The following is a 19,752-nucleotide window of genomic DNA, read 5'->3' as shown; positions in this document are numbered from 1 at the left end:
GACACCAGCACAAGTCGGACATTGCCTCATAAGGAGCTTGGACCTCACGTTCAAGTCCAAATCACCATTTTAGGAACCCTCAGAACATTGGCGCCGTTGTCGGGGATGTAGAAGTCTATATTTGCATATGGCGGACAACTAATATGAGGATGGTTACACGGTTCTGAGTCGGAACTAGAGCCCAACCACGATGATCTAATGGCTAATGCTTGCACTACCTCCACATCGAGAAAGAAAGAACGAATGCCCCTATGGGGAAGGAATGCCGGGAAACCCTCAACCACGACAGATTCATTCAGAGGTTCACCCACTTAAGGACGAAGAATCACCCCATTCGACATAGATACTAGGGTTAGTGCACGGTCATCGTGGGTGCCTAGAACAACTCTAACTGGATGCTAAACGACAACGAGAAGCAGAATGAGAATTGCGAAGAGAGGTACAAAGACGAAAAGAGCAGGAGAAAAAGCTCTTAAGGTTAGAAGCTGACCTTCTAAGACCGAGTGACAATCGGAACTCTCGTGCGATCTAGAATTTTCACAAATAAATTCCCATTGTAAGTATAGCTTCTAGACCGATAAGAATTCCTTTCATACAAAAGTTTGGTTGTCACAAGTAACAAAACCCAATAAAATTTGTAACCAAAGTATTTAAACCTCGGGTCGTCTTCTCAAGGAATTGCAGGGAAGTATGATTTATTATTAGTTATGGAAAAGGTATGTTTTTGGGTTTTTGAATAGTGAACAGGTAATTTAAATCGCAAGAAAAGATAAATTAATAATTGGAAAATCTCTTGGCAAGGTATGAGAACTGGAAATCCCATCATAGTTATCCTTATCAGGTGTGATGAGAATTGTTATTGCTCCCACTTAGTTAACCCTTACTAAATAAAGGAAAGTCAAGTTGACTAATTAATTTGATCCTCAAGTCCTAGTCAACTCCCGTGGAAAGACTAGCTTTAGAGCGATCCAAATTAATCAGCAATTCCCGAATCTCAATCAACCGCTGAGTTTGATAACTCAAGTGTTACCAATTACTTAACCAAAGCCAAAAGGAGAAAATAAATCTAAATTAAATTGAAAGCATCATAAATAGAATAAAACAATCATAAGTCTGAAATACCTCGAATTATATTAAATAGAATATTTAAATCTTGACATGAAAAGGTTCATAAGCTAAATTGGAACATTAACAAGTAAAAGCATTGGAATAAATAAAAGTAGAAAATAAATTAAAGGAACTTTGAACCTATGATTATAGAAGCAATCCTAAAATAAGAGAAATCCTAATCCTAAATCCTAAGAGAGAGGAGAGAACCTCTCTCTATCTCTAAAACTTCATCTAAAACCTAAAATTATGAATAATGAATGTTGTTTTTTCTGTTGTCTTTTTTTTTTGAATGTATTGATTCCCCCACTTTATATCCTCTAATCTGTGTTTTCTGGGCCGAAAATTGGGTCAAAAACAGCCCAGAAATCGTTGGTTGCGAAATCTGCCACGCTGGTTTTTCGTCACTACGATGCGTCCGCGTGGAGCACACATTTGCGTCGCCTAGCTGTATGGCCACTATATCAAATTATATATTATTTTGAAGCCCCGGATGTTAGATTTCCAACGCAACTAAAATCGCGTCATTTGGACCTCTGTAGCTTAGGTTATGACCGTTTGAGTGCGAAGAGGTCAGGCTGGACAGCTTTGCAGTTTCTTCAACTTCTTGTATTCCTTCCATTTTTGCATGCTTCATTTCCATCCTCTAAGCCATTCCTACCCTGTAATCTCTGAAATCACTTAACACATATATCACGGCATCAAATGGTAATAAGAGAGGATTAAACATAGGAAACTTAAGGCCAAATAAGCATGTTTTCAATCATAGCACAAAATTAGGAAGGAAAACGTAAAATCATGCAAATCATATGAATAAGTGGGTAAAGAATTGATAAAAATCACTCAATTGAGCATAAGATAAACCATAAAATAGTGGTTTATCAACCTCCCCACACTTAAACATTAGCATGTCCTCATGCTAAGCTCAAGAGAAGCTATAAGAGAGTGAAGAGGAATGGTAAAACTTATGAAATGCAACCTATCTATATGAATGAAACTAAATGCAAAAATACTTTTATTTACTTGGTTAAAAGTAAACAAGTTCTCCAAAATAAATATAAATCAAATTTCACTAATTCAAATCATACAATAAAAGATAAGTAAACTTGTAAGAAGACAGCTCATGAAAGCAGGGAACATAGAATCAAGCATTGAACCCTCATTGATGGTGTATATTACTCTAACTCTCAAGTGTCTAGGGTTAATCTCTCTACTCTTCTCTAGTCATGCTTTCTAAACTTTGTTCTTCATCTAACCAATCAACAAATATTTAGTATACCAATGCAAACATCATGAGGTCTTTTCAAGGTTGTAATGGGGCCAAGGTAAGGGTGAGGATATATGTATGGCCAAGTGAGCTGAAATATGAATCTTTAATTAACCTAAGCTTTCACCTAACACACACACATACTCTATATAACTCTAAAATCATGCCTGGCTACCCAAAATTCCCACTTTTGTATATTTCACATACTCATGTATCAACTTTTCTTTAATTTTATCACATATGCATTGATCTTTTATTAAAATTAATATTGGGGTAATTTTGTCCCCTTATTTATTTACTTAATTATTGAATTTTTTTTTGGATTTTTTCTTTTTTTTCTCTTCTTTTTTTATTGCATAAAAATAAACATAACATTGTCAATGCACATGGATTTTTAATTTTTCTAAGTTCACATGAGTATGTACCTAAATTTCAAATATCTTGTCATCCAAGTTCCCACGGTTCCCCACACTTAGTTGATACACAATCTCTATCTTAAGCTAACCAAAGATTCAATTTGGGGATATTTAATTTGTTTTTCTGCTTAAGGCTAGTGATGTGGCAAAATATAGAACAAAAGGGGATTAAAAGGCTCAAGGTGGCTAACAAGGGTGACATAAAAGGGTAGGCTATTTGGGATAAGTGAGTTAATGACAAATGATGGTCTCAATCATATGCAAGCATGTAAATACACTAAATAATGGACATATAGAATGAAACAAAGCAAAGATTGCAATCATAGAGAAGAAAACATACAAGAATAAAATATTATGGTTAAATAATGTAACCATGTAATTAAGCTCAAATCTCACGGGTTGTGTGTTCTTAGCTTTAAACCATGTTCCAATTTATAGTCTTCAAACAAGTTTTAACACAAAAAATTTTTTTTTTCAATTTAAATTAGTGAAATATTATAAAATAGAGTCTTGAAAAGAAATTTATTACTTTAACCAAGTAGTAACTAAATGCATAAAATCAAACAAACATGCAATTAAACATGTAAATGCAACAATGAACTAACAAATAAAGTAATATATTGGTGTTGAGAAGAAAATAACTAACCCATGGAAGTCGGTATCGACCTCCCCACACTTAAAGTTTGCACCGTCCTCGGTGCATGCTAAGATGTACAAGTGGACGGGTGGCTCTGCAGCTAGTGCCCTTTTTATTCCTTTCCTTGCCGGTGGTTTGGGAGTAGCTTTCTCTTTACCCTTCTTGGTGGCCATCCTGAAAAGGAAAAAAGTAAGTACTTTTTAAAACTTCAAAGGTTAGAGCAAGGAAGAGGGCAGGATGCGTGACAATCAATGCACGGTAAAGAAGGATGTTGTTAACACATGGTCATGACTACATGTAAAAAGTTCATCACTGGAAATATAGCAAGTGCATGTGATGACAATTAAATGCAAGATGTTTATTGGCATGCTGGCAAAGGCATGAGTAACATAGATCAAGCATTAAATGTCCAAGTTAAATTATCAACCCTTTCAAACTAACAACCTGCTTGTATTGACAATTATATTTAATCAATAAAATATAAAAGGGATTTTGTGAAAAAAAACAAGCATTTAGAGTAGTAGAATAGAATAATTTAAAATAATGTGGAATACCATACGGGCTTTTTCACAAACACATAGCATGCATGGTAAATATGTTATTGAAAATATTAAATTGAACATGCAAGCAACCCTTTAAGAAGTAATACTAATTGTCAAACAATTTCATAATAATTCATCAGCAAAATATAGAAGAAAACAATCACCTAGTAAATTTCTAACACCAATTAAAGGAATAAAAAGAAAAAGAAAGAAAAATAAAATGTAGATACTGAAAGTAGAAAGAAAAAAAAAAGAAAAAATAAACATAAATAAAAGTAATAAAGGAAAAGTAAAAAGTAAAGAAAGAAAGAAAAGAACCTTGATAATGGATGTGAGAAATAAGGGATGGGGGAAGTAAAAAGTGAGAAAGAATAAAGAAGGAAGAAGGGAGAAGAAAGGAATAAGAAAGGAAAAAAAATTAGGATTTGGGGAAGAAAAGATAAGATATTTTGGCTGATTTGGATAAGCTGTGTGCCGCATGTGACGCGGACGTGTGGGTCACGCGATCGCGTGGCGGACGATAATATCAAGTGACGCGGACGCGTGGATCATGCGATCGTGTGGCCTGATTTGTGCTATTGGCACGAGTGTAGTCGTGCGGTTACGCAACTCTCTGTTTCAAACTCATTTTGCCAAAATGTAGGGTGACGCGTTTGCGTGGGTGACGCGATCGTGTGAATGACCATATTTGCAAAATGACGCGGCCGCGTGGGGCACGCGGTCGCGTGATAGGGCTTGTGTTTCCAGCATCATTCCAGCCCAGCTCCATCATAACTCTCTGCCATACACCTCTTTTACGTCGAATTTTGGGGCACGCGTTCACGTGGGTTACGCGGACGCGTGGGAGGCTCGTTTCCGAAATGACGTGGACGCGTCATTGACGCGGTTGCGTGGGCATGGTTGTGCCTAAGGCGCACCTCCAGCCACGCTCTCGCGTGACTCTCTGCTTCTTTTCTTCTTGTGTCTAAGGCACATATGACGCGGACGCGTCAGCGACTCTTGCGCGTCGCGTGCCTCTTTTTTTTTTTGATACAGAATGCGAATGCAAATGTGAATGCAGACTATATGCAGAGATTATGAATGAAAAAAATAAAATAAAATAAGATTAAGAATAAAAAAGGAACGATTATACCATGGTGGGTTGTCTCCCACCTAGCACTTTTAGTTAAAGTCCTTAAGTTGGACATTTGGTGATCTCCTTGTCATGGTGGCCTGTGCTTGAACTCATCCAGGAATCTCCACCAATGTTTGTAATTCCAATGGCCTTTGGGATCCCAAACTAGGCGCAAAGAGCCTTCAAGCAAGTTAAAGCAAGTGACAAGGCCCTAAGAGTGTTGATTGCTAGAATGAATTTCGGGGTCCCAAACCTTGCTTTTGCACCCGTCTTCTTGTTGATCATCATTTTTCCACTTGGGTGGTGAACAGTCAGAATTCTCACGGAGACATCCAAGCAGCTTCCTAGACCCATTCAATTGAGAATTATACCAACCCTTATACTTCAATTTGGAGCATGCAACCATATTGAACCTTGCATGACAACTCTTACCACTAACCATCTCCCTCTTATGCTTAATGCCACAAAGAGCTCTAAGCTGACCATCTGTTTCAAGTAAAGCATATTCAAGTGAGCTAATTAAGCTTAGAGATGAAAGATTTACCCACTTGAATGAAGGAATGGATGGTGATGGCTTTAGGAGAGAGGTCTCCAACAGCTTTGGCAAGGTGATTTCCAGCTCCATTCACTTGGGCTCTTTTTTTACAACTTCCACCTCTTTGCGAGCTTCTTCAATATCAACCTCTTCCTCTTGGTAGCTTTCTTCCAATTCGATATCTGCTTCATTGTTCACCAAGGGCATGGGAGGCTGTGCTTCTTCTTTTTTAATCTCCATGTCAAATCCAATTGGAGAGGATTCAATTGTAGATAAGAATTCATCAATAATTGAATCCATCTCTTGATCAACCTCTTCAAAGTCTTCAACCATGATATGCCTTGGAGGTTGTACACCCTCCTCAACATCAAATTCAAACTCCTTAGAAGGGGGTTCTGTGACTTGAGGTTCCCATGGACGTTCTGGATCTCCTAAGTCCTCGACCACTTCTTCCTCTTCAATAATTCTAGCTTCCTCCAATTGTTCCAATACAAAGTCATGTTCCTTACTGTCCACCGGAGTTTCTAGTGTCTCCTTCATGCTACGTTCTTCATTAGATTCTCCACATGAAGCCATGGGGGTTTCTTGAGTGTCCGAACATCGGGAAGGTAATCGATTGATCGCTTGCTCCAGTTGGTGAAGGGTTGCATGAAATTTTTCCACTGTTTCCTTGAGACGATCCTTTGATTCTTGTTGCGCTTGGCTATCATAAGTAGGATCATAGTACTCTTGGATTGATGGATATGGACATGGTGTATATGGAAGTGGTGGTCCTTGGGGGTAATTGGGTTGGAATTGGGGTGGATAGGGGTTGGGGTCATATGGAGGTGAATGGTGTAAAGGGGCTTGTGAATATGGTGGTTCAAAGCTATGTTGAGGAGGTGGTTCATTGGCATATGATGGAGCTTATTCGTAACTACAAGGGGGTCCACTATATCTATCATCTTGGTACGCACCTCGGAATGGTTCTTGACCATAGTAATTTTGTGGAGGTGGTTTGTCACGAAGGGGTCCACCATAACTATTGTCTTGGCATGCATTGTAGAATGGTTGTTGGTTATAGCGCATTGGAAGGGGTTGTTGGTAACCACAAGGGGGTCTACCATATTCATCATCTTGGTATGCTCCCTGGTATAGCTCTTGACCATAGTAATTTGGTGGAGGTGGTTTGTCAGTAAGGGGTCCACCATAACTATTGTCTTGGCATGCATTGTAGGATGGTCGTTGTCCATGGTATCTTGGAAGGTGTTGTTGCCGAAAGGGTTGATTAGATCCTCGTGGCTCCTTCCATCTTTGATTGTTTCGACCTTGATGCATGTTCCTGTTATAGCTTCCATTCCTTTCAACAATATTAGAACCAAACTCAAAGCGACGGGGGTGAGAACTCATAGTAACTAATAAAAATTAAAAACAAAAATAAAAACAAATAAACAAGCAAAATAAAATATTTACAATAACCAATAATAAGGCACACGTTTGTAATTCCCCGGCAACGGCGCCATTTTGACGATCGGAACTCTCGTGCGATCTAGAATTTTCACAAATAAATTCCCGTTGTAAGTATAGCTTCTAGACCGACAAGAATTCCTTTCGTACAAAAGTTTGGTTGTCACAAGTAACAAAACCCAATAAAATTTGTAACCGAAGTATTTGAACCTCGGGTTGTCTTCTCAAGGAATTGCAAGGAAGTATGATTTATTATTGGTTTTGTAAAAGGTATGTTTTTGGGTTTTTGAATAGTGAACAGGTAATCTAAATGGCAAGGAAAGATAAATTAATAATTAGAAAATCTCTTGGCAAAGTATGAGAACTGGAAATCCCATCATAGTTATCCTTATCAGGTGTGATGAGAATTGTTATTGCTCCCACTTAGTTAACCCTTACTAAATAAAGGAAAGTCAAGTGGAAAGACTAGCTTTAAAGCGATCCAAATTAATCATCAATTCCCAAATCTCAATCAACCACTGAGTTTGATAACTCAAGTGTTACTAATTACTTAACCAAAGCCAAAAGGAGAAAATAAATCTAAATTAAATTGAAAGCATCATAAATAGAATAAAACAACCATAAGTCTGAAATACCTCGAATTATATTAAATAGAATATTTAAATCTTGACATGAAAAGGTTCATAAGCTAAATTGTAACATTAACAAGTAAAAGCATTGGAATAAATAAAAATAGAAAATAAATTAAAGGAACTTTGAACCTGTGATTGTAGAAGCAATCCTAAAATAAGAGAAATCCTAATCCTAAATCCTAAGAGAGAGGAGAGAACCTCTCTCTCTCTCTAAAACTTCATCTAAAACCTAAAATTATGAATAATGAATGTTGTTTTTTTCATCTAAATCCTAAGAGAGAGGAGAGAAATCGCTGGTTGCGAAATCTGCCACGCTGGTTTTTCGTCACTACGACGCGTCTGCGTGGAGCACACATTCGCGTCGCCTAGCTGTATGGCCACTATAGGAAATTATATATCATTTCGAAGCCCTGGATGTTATATTTCCAACGCAACTGAAACCGCGTCATTTGGACTTCTGTAGCTCAAGTTATGACCGTTTGAGTGCGAAGAGGTCAGGCTGGCAGCTTTTTTGTTTCTTCAACTTCTTGTATTTCTTCCATTTTTGCATGCTTCCTTTCCATCTTCTAAGCCATTCCTGCCCTGTAATCTCTGAAATCACTTAACACACATATCACGGCATCGAATTGTAATAAGAGAGGATTAAACATAGGAAACTTAAGGCCAAAGAAGCATGTTTTTAATCATAGTACAAAATCAGGAAGGAAAACGTAAAATCATGCAAATCATATGAATAAGTGGATAAAGAATTGATAAAAACCACTCAATTGAGCACAAGATAAACCATAAAATAGTGGTTTATCATTGAGCAATCGAGCATATTGAAAGCAAATCCCTCTAGGAGGTGAAAAACTATGTGTTGAGGAGATCATGATAGATAGGGTTCCAAGAAATTTCAAAATGCCCGACATGGATCTCTATGGTGGAATAATCAACCGGGGGGCACCATCTTAGCAACTTCAAAAGTCGGATGTACCTAGCTGATGCCTCTGACGTGACTTATTGCAAAGCATTTCCGACAACTTTGACCAAAGCCGCGATGAAGTGATTTGATAACTTACCTCCCAGAACGGTAACTTACTTTGATGACCTAGCAAGGAAGTTCTTTACTAGATTTTCAATTCAAAAAGATAAAGTGAAGCATGCTCCAAGCTTGCTAGGTGCTAAGCAAAAAGTCAGAGAGATACTCCGAGACTATATAAAAAGATTCAACAAAGCATGCTTGGAAATACAGAACCTGCCTACTGAAGCATTGATAATGGGATTAGTTAACGGCCTTAAAGAAGGGTCGTTCTCTAAATCCATATCCAAGCGACACCCGGCTTCCTTGTATGAAGTACAAGAACGGGCATAAAAATACATCAACATGGAGGAAAATTTCTGACTTAGAGAGCCTCTCCCAAGACCTAGCCTGCCCTACCCACCTCGGGAAAAGGAGAAAGAAGCTGAGAAAAAAGAAGAGTACAACTCGGAAAATCCTCGAAGGTACCATAATTACACTTCACTCTGAGTTTCTCTTATAGACGTCTACAGGAAGGTATGTTACATTGAGAAGCTTCCACCTCCTCATCCAATCAAACACAAAAAGGCAGGAAGTCGGATATAATACTGCAAGTACCACAAACTTTACAGGCATTCTACCAATGATTTCTATGCTTTAAAGAATGTCATTGAGAAGTTGGCCAGGAAAGGTTGACTAGACAGATACTTGGCTGACAGGTCGGACAATCAAAGGAAAAGGAAAAGAGATGAAGAAGGAGGACGACAAGAATGTCCACCTCAAACTCCTGAACAACACATACACATGATAAATTGAGGGTTTGTTGGAAGGGGAATCTCAAAATCTTCACGAAAAAGGCATCTTAAAGAGGTATATCAGGTCAGGAAAGAGAACAGAACCCATGATTTACCAACCGTCTCATTGACCAAAGAAGATATGCAAGGGGTAACGCCTGGCCACGACGACCCAGTGGTGATAACAATGATCCTCGCCAATTCAAACCTCCATAGAATCCTAGTGGATCAAGGAAGCTCCGTGGATTTATTGTTTAGCCCACTTTTGACAAACTCGGGCTAGAAGAGAAGGATCTAAAGGCGTACCCAGATAACCTCTTCGGGTTGGGGGACACGCTGATCCGAGCTTTTGGGTTTATCTCTTTATACACCACTTTTGGAAAGGGCATAAAGTCAAGGATGTCAAGCATCGACTATATTGTGGTCGACGTCGTGTCTGCATACAATGTCCTAATAGGTCGGACCACTTTAAACCGACTTGCAGCAGTTGTCTCTACACCTCATTTGTGCATGAAGTTTTCCATTACAGAAGGGATTGCCACCAAAGGGAGATCAAACATTGGCACGAAAGTGTTATAATGAAAGCCTTAATCTAAAAGGCAGCCCAGGTGGAAAGAAGTCAATATTATCGAACTTGGTGGTGTCTGATGTAAGATCCAGAAAAATTATAAAAGTATTAAATTGAAAAATATATCATTAAGTTAAAATAGTTAAAGTGTGCCCAGACAAAGTCGAAAATCAAAACTTAGGAATTTGAAAATTTAACTATGATAAGTAGATTCAGTGAATTTTTCCGAGTGGGAAAAAGTATTATTCTTCTACGAAAATATGCGTAAAAACACATACTGGTAATTTAACCGGCGGTACCGGCTTAGATCTGTCTGGCACTGCGAGTGAGAAAATTAACTTATGAGTGAGCAAAATTAATAAAAGAGTAAAGTATCGTTTTTGTCCCTAACATTTGGGGTAAGTCTCAAAGTTGTCCCTAACGTTTGAATCGTCCTATTTAAGTCCTTAACGTTTCAAAATTGACTCAATGTTGTCCTGCCGTTAGAAATCTGTTAATGGAACTGACGGCGGCACAAAATTGAGATGATTTTGAAATGTTAGGGACATAAATAGGACGAAAATGTTGGGGATAAAAACGATACATAGAAATAAATTTTAATTTTATCCTTCACCAATATGAATCTTTTACTGTACATATTTATTCAATTATTTTTTTTAATCACATTTAAGTAAATTATACTTAATCACATTACTTTGATTCTAAATAAATTTATTTTTTTATAATTTTACTTTTAAAGATTTTTACTCATCATGAAATGTTTGTAAAATGACTAGAATCACATTACTTTATTGTATGTGTTTCATTTTTTTCCCTACAAGTTTATGTGCTAGTCATTCTAGAATCATTTTCTGATGAGTAAATATTTTTAAGAGTAAAATTATGAAAAAAATAAATTTATTTAGAATAAAATTAACGTGACTAAGTGTAATTTATTTAGATGTGATTAAAAAATAATTGAATAACTATGTACCGTAAAAAATTGATATTATTGAAGGATAAAATTAAAATTAATTTCTATGTATAATTTTTGTCCCTAATGTGTTCATCCTATTTAAGTCCCTAATGTTTCAAAATCTTCTCAATTTTGTCCCGCCATCAATTCGTTAACAGATTCTTAATGGTAGGACAACATTGAGTCAATTTTGAAACGTTACGAACTTAAATAGGACAATTCATATGTTAGGGACAACTTTGAGTCTTACCCCAAACATTGGGGACAAAATCGATACTTTACTCTTAATAAAATTAAAAGTTATAGCTTGGGCAAGTAAAATTATTTAAAATACGATTTAAAACTCTAATCCTAAAGGTTTTGGACCAAAATTAGGCCAACGGGCTAAACCGAGTGAACCGGGCCCAAGGCCCAACATATATAAGCCCTAATTATGTGCATTCGTATGCATGATCCCTATTTTGCTGTGATTTTTAAGTTTTTAAGCACTTCTCTAGCTTCCTAAACCTCCTTAATTATTGGTTGAGATCCCGTAGCTAATGGTTAGGCTTTGGGATGAATGAAAGGGCTTTGGGTGAATTCCAAAAGTTATTTCATTATGAGTTTAAAGCAGATGACCTAGGCTTGGGAAATCATGTGGATGGGGGTAACTTGTGTAAACATGGCAGAGTGTTATGTTGATGATGAATGAGAAATGAATATGAATTGAGAAATGAATGAGGTTGAGAAATGTCTTATTTAAATGGTTTATGTGCTTGAAAGAATTTGAGAAATGAGGATGACTATGATGAGTTGAGAGTGAGACAGGCACTATATCCGAAGGTTACACAGAAAAGTGAGCCAGGCACAATATCCTAGGGGTGCAAAAAGTGAGTCGGGTACTATATTTCAGGGACTTGGCAAAATAATGAGTTTTATCACAGCAAGGACGGGGGTTTGATCCTGCCTGCAGCGAGGACGAGGGTTTTATCCTGCTCACGTACCAATGAATTGTGCTGTAAGGAGGGGGTGTGATCCCACTGACAGGTTGATTTGTGAAGCAAGGACGAAGGTGTGATCCCGCTTGCATATTGGTTTGTGTTTGGCAAGGATGGTGGTTTAATCCCGCTTGCAGATTGAGTGGTGAATGTAACCCGATCAAGGATGGTGGTGTGATCCCGCTTGTTCGAGGTGCCCAATAAGGATGGTGGTTTAATATCGCTTACTGTGGAGGTAGGTACAGTGGTTTACTCATGCTTGCATATTCCGAGCAAGGATGGTGGTATAATTCCACTTGTTTATAGAACCTACAGGTAAGGATGGTGGTTGAATCCCGCTTATCCGAGTCATGTCTGGAAATATAACCGACGCGTGAGCTCATGGCCAGTAGGACAGGCATTCATGCATCTATGTGACATTATTTGGGTGTGTTCATTGTATATGTAGTTTGCCTATGTGATTATTATTGTTTAACTACTATCTGTCATAATTGCTGTAATTGAATTTGGTTGTGTTTGAATTTCATTACTTGTGTTTGCTGTCACTATTCTATTATGAGGCCATGTATATGGATAATAAGATGAAATGGAGAGAACTTGAGGCTAAAAAGAAACAGGATGAGTAAAAGGTGATAGAACTAATAAGAGATAGGATGAGAGGGACTTGAGATTTAATGAAAAGAGAAAGGGCGAGAGAAAACCTGAGATGTATGAACATAGTTAGTTACACCTAGTGTAACTTACTATTTTTTTTGGTTTAGTATACATCTAGGCTTGGATTTATGTTTGTTGAAGTTTTAGAATTGCCTAGAGGATTCGTGTAGTCTTTATATCATTTCTGCTTTGGAATTGTTACCCTTACTGAGAACCCCAAAAGGGATGATGGTCTCACCCATTTCGGGAATTTCTATTTTTCAGATACTGGACATGATGCATCTCGTTGAGCATGCCAGTTTCTCTCTGCAAAGCAAAGATTGTCTTTTGGAATTTTTATTTTTGCTTATATATATATATATATATATATATATATATATATATGTATGTATATTCTCCACTATTGTATATTATAACTTATATATCCCTCTTTGAGGTTAATTATGGAGAAACAGGGTTTATGTTTTTGTCATACTTTTGGGTTGTATTATATTAACTAGCCGGCCTTATCTTCGCAGGCTAAGACTAGTGTTATTATGTATAACTTTTTGAATCTTATATATATGCCTCTATCGTTTCTACTTTGTATATCATTGAATTTTGAATGAGATACGATTTTCGATTATATCTCTCCTTCATGGGTTTCTAGTATATCATATTCCTTCCATTATATATGTATGTATTTTGTTTTTAAAAGTCGTAGTGCCTCACCACCGTTGATTTACGACCTAGGCATAAAGCTTTGTGTGGTAGAGTGTTACATCTGAACTCGGGAAGAAATACATCCCCAACCTTGAAGAAAAGTAGAAGAAGTGCAAATCGGATACCATACTAAAAAGACAACGAATATAGGGGCACACCTAGAAGGAGGTCTGAAAGAACAGCTCATTGATCTCTTACGAGGAAACTCCGATCTCTTCGCCTGAAAATCCTCTGATATGCCTGGTAGAGATCCAAATCTGATGTCTTATATGCTCACCATTTATCTGGGTTCCCAACCTATTAAGCAAAGGCGTCGGAAACTCGGGCTCGAAATGACACAAGTCGTGGAATAACAAGTGCAAGCGTTATTGGAAGCCAGATTCATAAGAGAGGTAGAGTAGCCATTATGGCTGGCTAATGTGGTCCTGGTAAAGAAGCAAAACGAAAAGTGGAGGATGTACTACATCGATCTCAATAAAGCTTATCCTAAAGATCCATACCCTCTCCCGAGCATCGATGCTCTGGTTGATTCTGTAAGAACCGTAATTAATTAACCACTTAATTAATTAATTTAATAGCCCAAAATAGGTTCCAAAAATTTAGAATATTAATTAGAAAATTTAATAGCCCAAGCCAAACATATATAAACACAAAAATAAACCCATTTTAGCCTCATAACATCACAACACTTAAACCTAGCAGCTGAAAAAGAGAAGAGTGAAGGAAGAGAGAAATACTATTCACTTCCTCATTCTTTTTGCCATAACTTGAGTTACGGTGCTCCGATTCGCGTCCCGTTTGCAGCTACGCAAAGCTCTTGCCGAGCTCGTTAGTTTTATCTAACTTTTGTTGGGATTTCGAAATTTTCTCTCTGTTCTACAGCCATAATAAATTCAAAAATTAAGGTTTGAGTTTTGAGTAGATTTTGTATTTTTGATTGATTAGGTGGTAGCTAAGGTTGGACTATTGGTGGTTTGTGCCCCAAACACCATCGGAAAAGGTAACGAAACTCTTTATCCTTGTGAAATTGTGTAATTAGGAACCCTTGGTATTGATTTATGGTAAATTAATTTGTATAGCTTGGAAAGTTTGATTGTTGATGCTTGTTGGAGTTGATTGGTGGATTGGTTGATGCTTGGAGGCTTGATTTCGACTCAAATTTAGTGTGTGGTGCATATTAGGAATCGGCCAAGGTATGATTTTGGTTTTCTCTATGTAATATCTAATTTTGGTTTTGGAAGTTTTGGAAAATTAGAGAATTATCTTTTTTGGTAAATATCTATTTTTGGTTAACTTTGGCGGATCATAACTTGAGCCTCAGTTTTTGAAATTGATTGAAATTTGTCTTAAATTGAAGTTCATTAAAAAACGATCTTTAAATTGATATAAAGTTTGAGAAAAATTGAGTTTTGTAGAGGAAGTTATGAACAATTAAAGTTTGGTGTTTAAAACTGATTTCTGCAACTTTACCAATATTAAAAGTCTGGGAGTGCATGCGTACGCGGACACCTTCGTACGCGGACGTGCATCTCTGCCAAGCTTTCCGGCGTACGCGACACATGCATGCGTATGTAGAATAGGCCAAAAACTTAAGGATGTGTACGCGGCCCCATGACTGGTTATGTAGGCGATCATTTCTGACTTGTCTTCTCGCGTACGCGACACATGAGTGCGTACACGGAATGGTCCAATTTTGGAGTATGCGTACGCACACAAGGGCGTGCGTACCTGATGAGCGGATAATTTATACGCTTTTTGGCATTGTTTTTAGTATATTTTTAGTAGAATCTAGTTACTTTTAGGGATGTTTTTAATAGATTTTATGTTAAATTCACATTTCTGGACTTTACTATGAGTTTGTGTGTTTTTCTATGATTTCAGGTATTTTCTGACTGAAATTGAGGGACTTGAGCAAAAATCAGATTCAGAGGTTGAAGAAGGACTGCTGATGCTGTTGGATTCTAACCTCCCTGCACTCAAAGTAGATTTTCTAGAGCTACAGAACTCGAAATGGCGCGCTTCCAATTGCGTTGGAAAGTCGACATCCAGGGCTTTCCAGCAATATATAATAGTCCATACTTTGGCCAAGAATAGACGACGTAAACTGGCATTCAACGCCAGCTCTCTGCCTAAATCTGGCGTCCAGCGCCAGAAAAGGATCCAAAACCAGAGTTGAACGCCAGAAATGGATCAAAACCTGGCGTTCAACTCCACAAATGGCCTATGCACGTGGAAAGTTAAGGCTCGGCCCAAGCACACACCAAGTGGGCCCCAGAAGTGGATTTATGCATCAATTACTTACTCATGTAAACCCTAGTAGCTAGTTTATTATAAATAGGACCTCTTACTATTGTATTTGACATCTTTGGATTACCTTATGATCCTTTGATCACGTTTTAGGGGGCTGGCCATCTCGGCCATGCCTGGACCTTCACTTATGTATTTTTAACGGTAGAGTTTCTACACTCCATAGATTAAGGTGTGGAGCTCTGCCGTTCCTCAAAGATTAATGCAAGTACTACTGTTTTCTATTCAATTCATCTTATTTCGCTTCTAAGATATCCATTCGCACCCAAGAACATGATGAAGGTGATGATTATGTGTGACACTCATCACCATCTCCCCTATGAACATGTGCCTGACAAACACTTCCGTTCTACATGAAATAAGCTAGAATGAATATCTCTTAGATCTCTTAACCGGAATCTTCGTGGCGTAAGCTAGAATGATGGCGGCATTCAAGAGAATCCGGAAAGTCTAAACCTTGTCTGTGGTATTCCGAGTAGGATTCAATGATTGAATGACTGTGACGAGCTCCTAACTTGCGATTGCAGGGCGTTAGTGACAGACGCAAAAGGATAGTAAATCCTATTCCAGCATGATCGAGAACCGACAGATGAATAGCCGTGCCGTGACAGGGTGCGTGAGCATATTATTCACTGAGAGGATAAGATGAAGCCATTGGCAAGGGTGATGCCTCCAGACGATTAGCCATGCCGTGACAGGGCATTGGATCATTTTCCCGAGAGATGACCGAAAGTAGCCATTGACAGTGGTGATGTATCACATAAAGCCAGCCATGGAAAGGAGTGAGACTGATTGGATGAAGATAGTAGGAAAGCAGAGGTTCAGAGGAACGAAAAGCATCTCCATTCGCTTATCTGAAATTTCTACCAATGATTTACATAAGTATCTCTATCCCTATTTTATTATATAATATTCAAAAACACCATTATCACTTTATATCTGCCTGACTGAGATTTACAAGGTGACCATAGCTTGCTTCATACCAACAATCTCCGTGGGATTCGACCCTTACTCACGTAAGGTATTACTTGGACGACCCAGTGCACTTGCTGGTTAGTTGTATCGAAGTTGTGACAAATTATGAATGTGACATCACAATTTCGTGCACCAAGTTTTTGGCGCCGTTGCCGGGGATTGTTCGAGTATGGACAACTGACGGTTCATCTTGTTGCTCAGATTAGGTAATTTTCTTTTTGTTTTATTTTCAAAAAAATTTTTCAAAAACTCTTTCAAAAAAAATTTTTCTTTTGTTTTCGAAAAAAAAATATAATAATAAAAAAAAATAAATTATTCTATGGCTTCGAAATTTTTAAGAATGAATTCTAGTGTTTCATGAAGCATGTTGAAGCTTGGCTGGCTGTAAAGCCATGTCTCAATTCTTATACTCAAGAGAAGAGCTTCTTTATCTTTCTTAGCCAATTGGCTGTTGAATGTAAGGAATGTCAGGCGTGTCATGTCTGAGTTACATACTAAAGCTTGGCTGGCTATTAAGCCATGCCTGACCCTTTGATTGGAGCTTTAGAGCATAAGATTCCTGGAATTCATATTAAAAATTTTGAATCCTTATTTTTCTTTTTTCTAAATAATTTTCGAAAAATATAAGATAAAAATCCAAAAAAATCATAAAATCATAAAAAATCAAAAATATTTTATATTTCTTGTTTGAGTCTTGTGTCATATAAGTTTGGTGTCAATTGCATTTGCATCCTGCATTTTTCGAAAATAATCATGCATTCATAGTGTTCTTCATGATCTTCAAGTTGTTCTTTGTCAGTCTTCTTGTTTGATCTTGATGTTTTCTTGTTTTGTGTCTTTTCTTGTTTTACATGTGCATCTTTCGTTTATTAGAGTCTAAATATGAAAGATTTCTAAGTTTGGTGTCTTGCATGTTTTCTTTGCATATAAAATTTTTCAAAAATATGTTCTTGATGTTCATCATGACAGTCACGGTGTTCTTGGTGTTCATCTTGACATTCATAACATTCTTGCATACATTCATTGTTTTGATCTAAAAATTTCATGCATTGCATTATTTTACTTGTTTTTTCTCTCTCATCATAAAAATTTCAAAAAAAAAAAATATCTTTCCTTTTTTTCTCTCTCATCAAATTCAAAAATTTGGATTGACTTTTTCAAAATTTTTAAAATCAAGTTGTTTCTTATGAGTCAAATCAAATTTTCAATTTGAAAATCTTATCTTTTTCAAAATCTTTTTCAAAAATCAAATCTTTTTCAAAATTCTTAGTTATTTTCGAAAATTCCAAAAATATTTTTCAAAAATCTTTTTCTTATTTTTATATCAAATTTTCAAAAATAACATAATCAATTAATGTTTTGATTCAAAAATTTGAAGTTTGTTACTTGCTTGTTAAGAAAGATTCAAACTTTAAGTTCTAGAATCATATCTTGTGATTTCTTATGAATCAAGTCATTAATTGAGATTTTAAAAATCAAATCTTTTTCAAAATTAGTTTCTAAAATATCTTCTTATCTTATCTTTTTCAAAAATATCTTTTCAAAATATCTTTTCTAACTTCCTAACTTCTTATCTTTTCAAAATTTGTTTCAACTAACTAACTAACTTTTTGTTTGTTTCTTAACTTTTTCAAAACTACCTAACTAACTCTCTCTCTCTAATTTTCGAAAATATCTTCCCTCTTTTTCAAAATTTCTTTTTAATTAACTAATTATTTTTATTTTTTATTTTTGATTTCAAAAATTTTCGAAAATTACTAACATTTTTCAAAAACCATTTTCGAAAATCACTAACTCTTTTTCAAAAATATTTTCGAAAATTCTCCCTCTCCCATCTCATTCTATTTATTCATTCATATCCTAACATCTCATCTCACATATCTAGCCTCCTCACAGTTGTGTTTCTTCCATTATATTACATTCTTTGTCTCCCCCTCTTCTTCTACTCACACAGGGATCCCTATACTGTGTGGTATAAAGGATCTCTATTATTAATATTATTTTTCTGTGCCTTCTTCTTTGTCATATGAGCAGGAGCAAGGATAAGAACATTCTTGTGGAAGCAGATCCAGAACCTGAAAGGACTCTGAAGAAAAAATTAAGAGAAGCTAAAATACAACAATCCAGAGATAACCTTTCAGAAATTTTCGAACAGAAAGAGGAGATGGCAGCCGAAAATAATAATAATGTAAGGAAGATGCTTGGTGACTTTACTGCACCTAATTCCAATTTACATGGAAGAAGCATCTCCATTCCTGCCATTGGAGCAAACAACTTTGAGCTGAAACCTCAATTAGTTTCTCTGATGCAGCAGAACTGCAAGTTTCATGGACTTCCATCTGAAGATCCTTTTCAGTTCTTAACTGAATTCTTGCAGATATGTGATACTGTTAAGACTAATGGAGTAGATCCTGAAGTCTACAGGCTCATGCTTTTCCCTTTTACTGTAAGAGACAGAGCTAGATTATGGTTGGATTCTCAACCCAAAGACAGCCTGAACTCTTGGGATAAGCTGGTCACAGCTTTCTTAGCCAAGTACTTTCCTCCTCAAAAGCTGAGCAAGCTTAGAGCTGATGTTCAAACCTTCAGACAGAAAGAAGGTGAATCTCTCTATGAAGCTTGGGAAAGATACAAACAGTTGACCAAAAAGTGTCCTTCTGACATGCTTTCAGAATGGACCATCCTGGATATATTCTATGATGGTTTATCTGAGCTATCAAAAATGTCACTGGACACTTCTGCAGGTGGATCCATTCACCTAAAGAAAACGCCTGCAGAAGCTCAAGAACTCATTGACATGGTTGCTAATAACCAGTTCATGTACACTTCTGAAAGGAATCCTGTGAGTAATGGGACGCCTATGAAGAAGGGAATTCTTGAAGTTGATACTCTGAATGCCATATTGGCTCAGAATAAAATATTGACTCAGCAAGTCAATATGATCTCTCAGAGTCTGCATGGAATGCAAGCTGCATCCAACAGTACTTAAGAGGCTTCTTATGCAGAAGAAGCTTATGATCCTGAGAACCCTGCAATAGCAGAGGTGAATTACTTAGGTGAACCTTATGGAAACACCTATAACTCATCATGGAGAAATCATCCAAATTTCTCATGGAAGGATCAA

At 36.9% G+C, this 19,752-nt stretch overlaps 1 non-coding gene across 1 annotated transcript; it reads right to left on the bottom strand.

Annotated features, from left to right (window-relative positions):
- Positions 1-19,188: 19,188 nt before the first annotated feature.
- Positions 19,189-19,296, bottom strand: LOC112725545 (small nucleolar RNA R71). The gene has a single exon (XR_003164647.1). It is a non-coding gene; the product is annotated as a small nucleolar RNA R71 (small nucleolar RNA).
- Positions 19,297-19,752: the final 456 nt, after the last annotated feature.

The sequence above is a fragment of the Arachis hypogaea genome, chromosome 11 (genome assembly GCF_003086295.3).
Source record: "Arachis hypogaea cultivar Tifrunner chromosome 11, arahy.Tifrunner.gnm2.J5K5, whole genome shotgun sequence".
NCBI classification, from domain to species: Eukaryota; Viridiplantae; Streptophyta; class Magnoliopsida; order Fabales; family Fabaceae; genus Arachis; species Arachis hypogaea.
The sequence above is the reverse complement of the archived record's forward strand: the minus strand, read 5'-3'. Positions and strand labels throughout refer to the sequence as shown.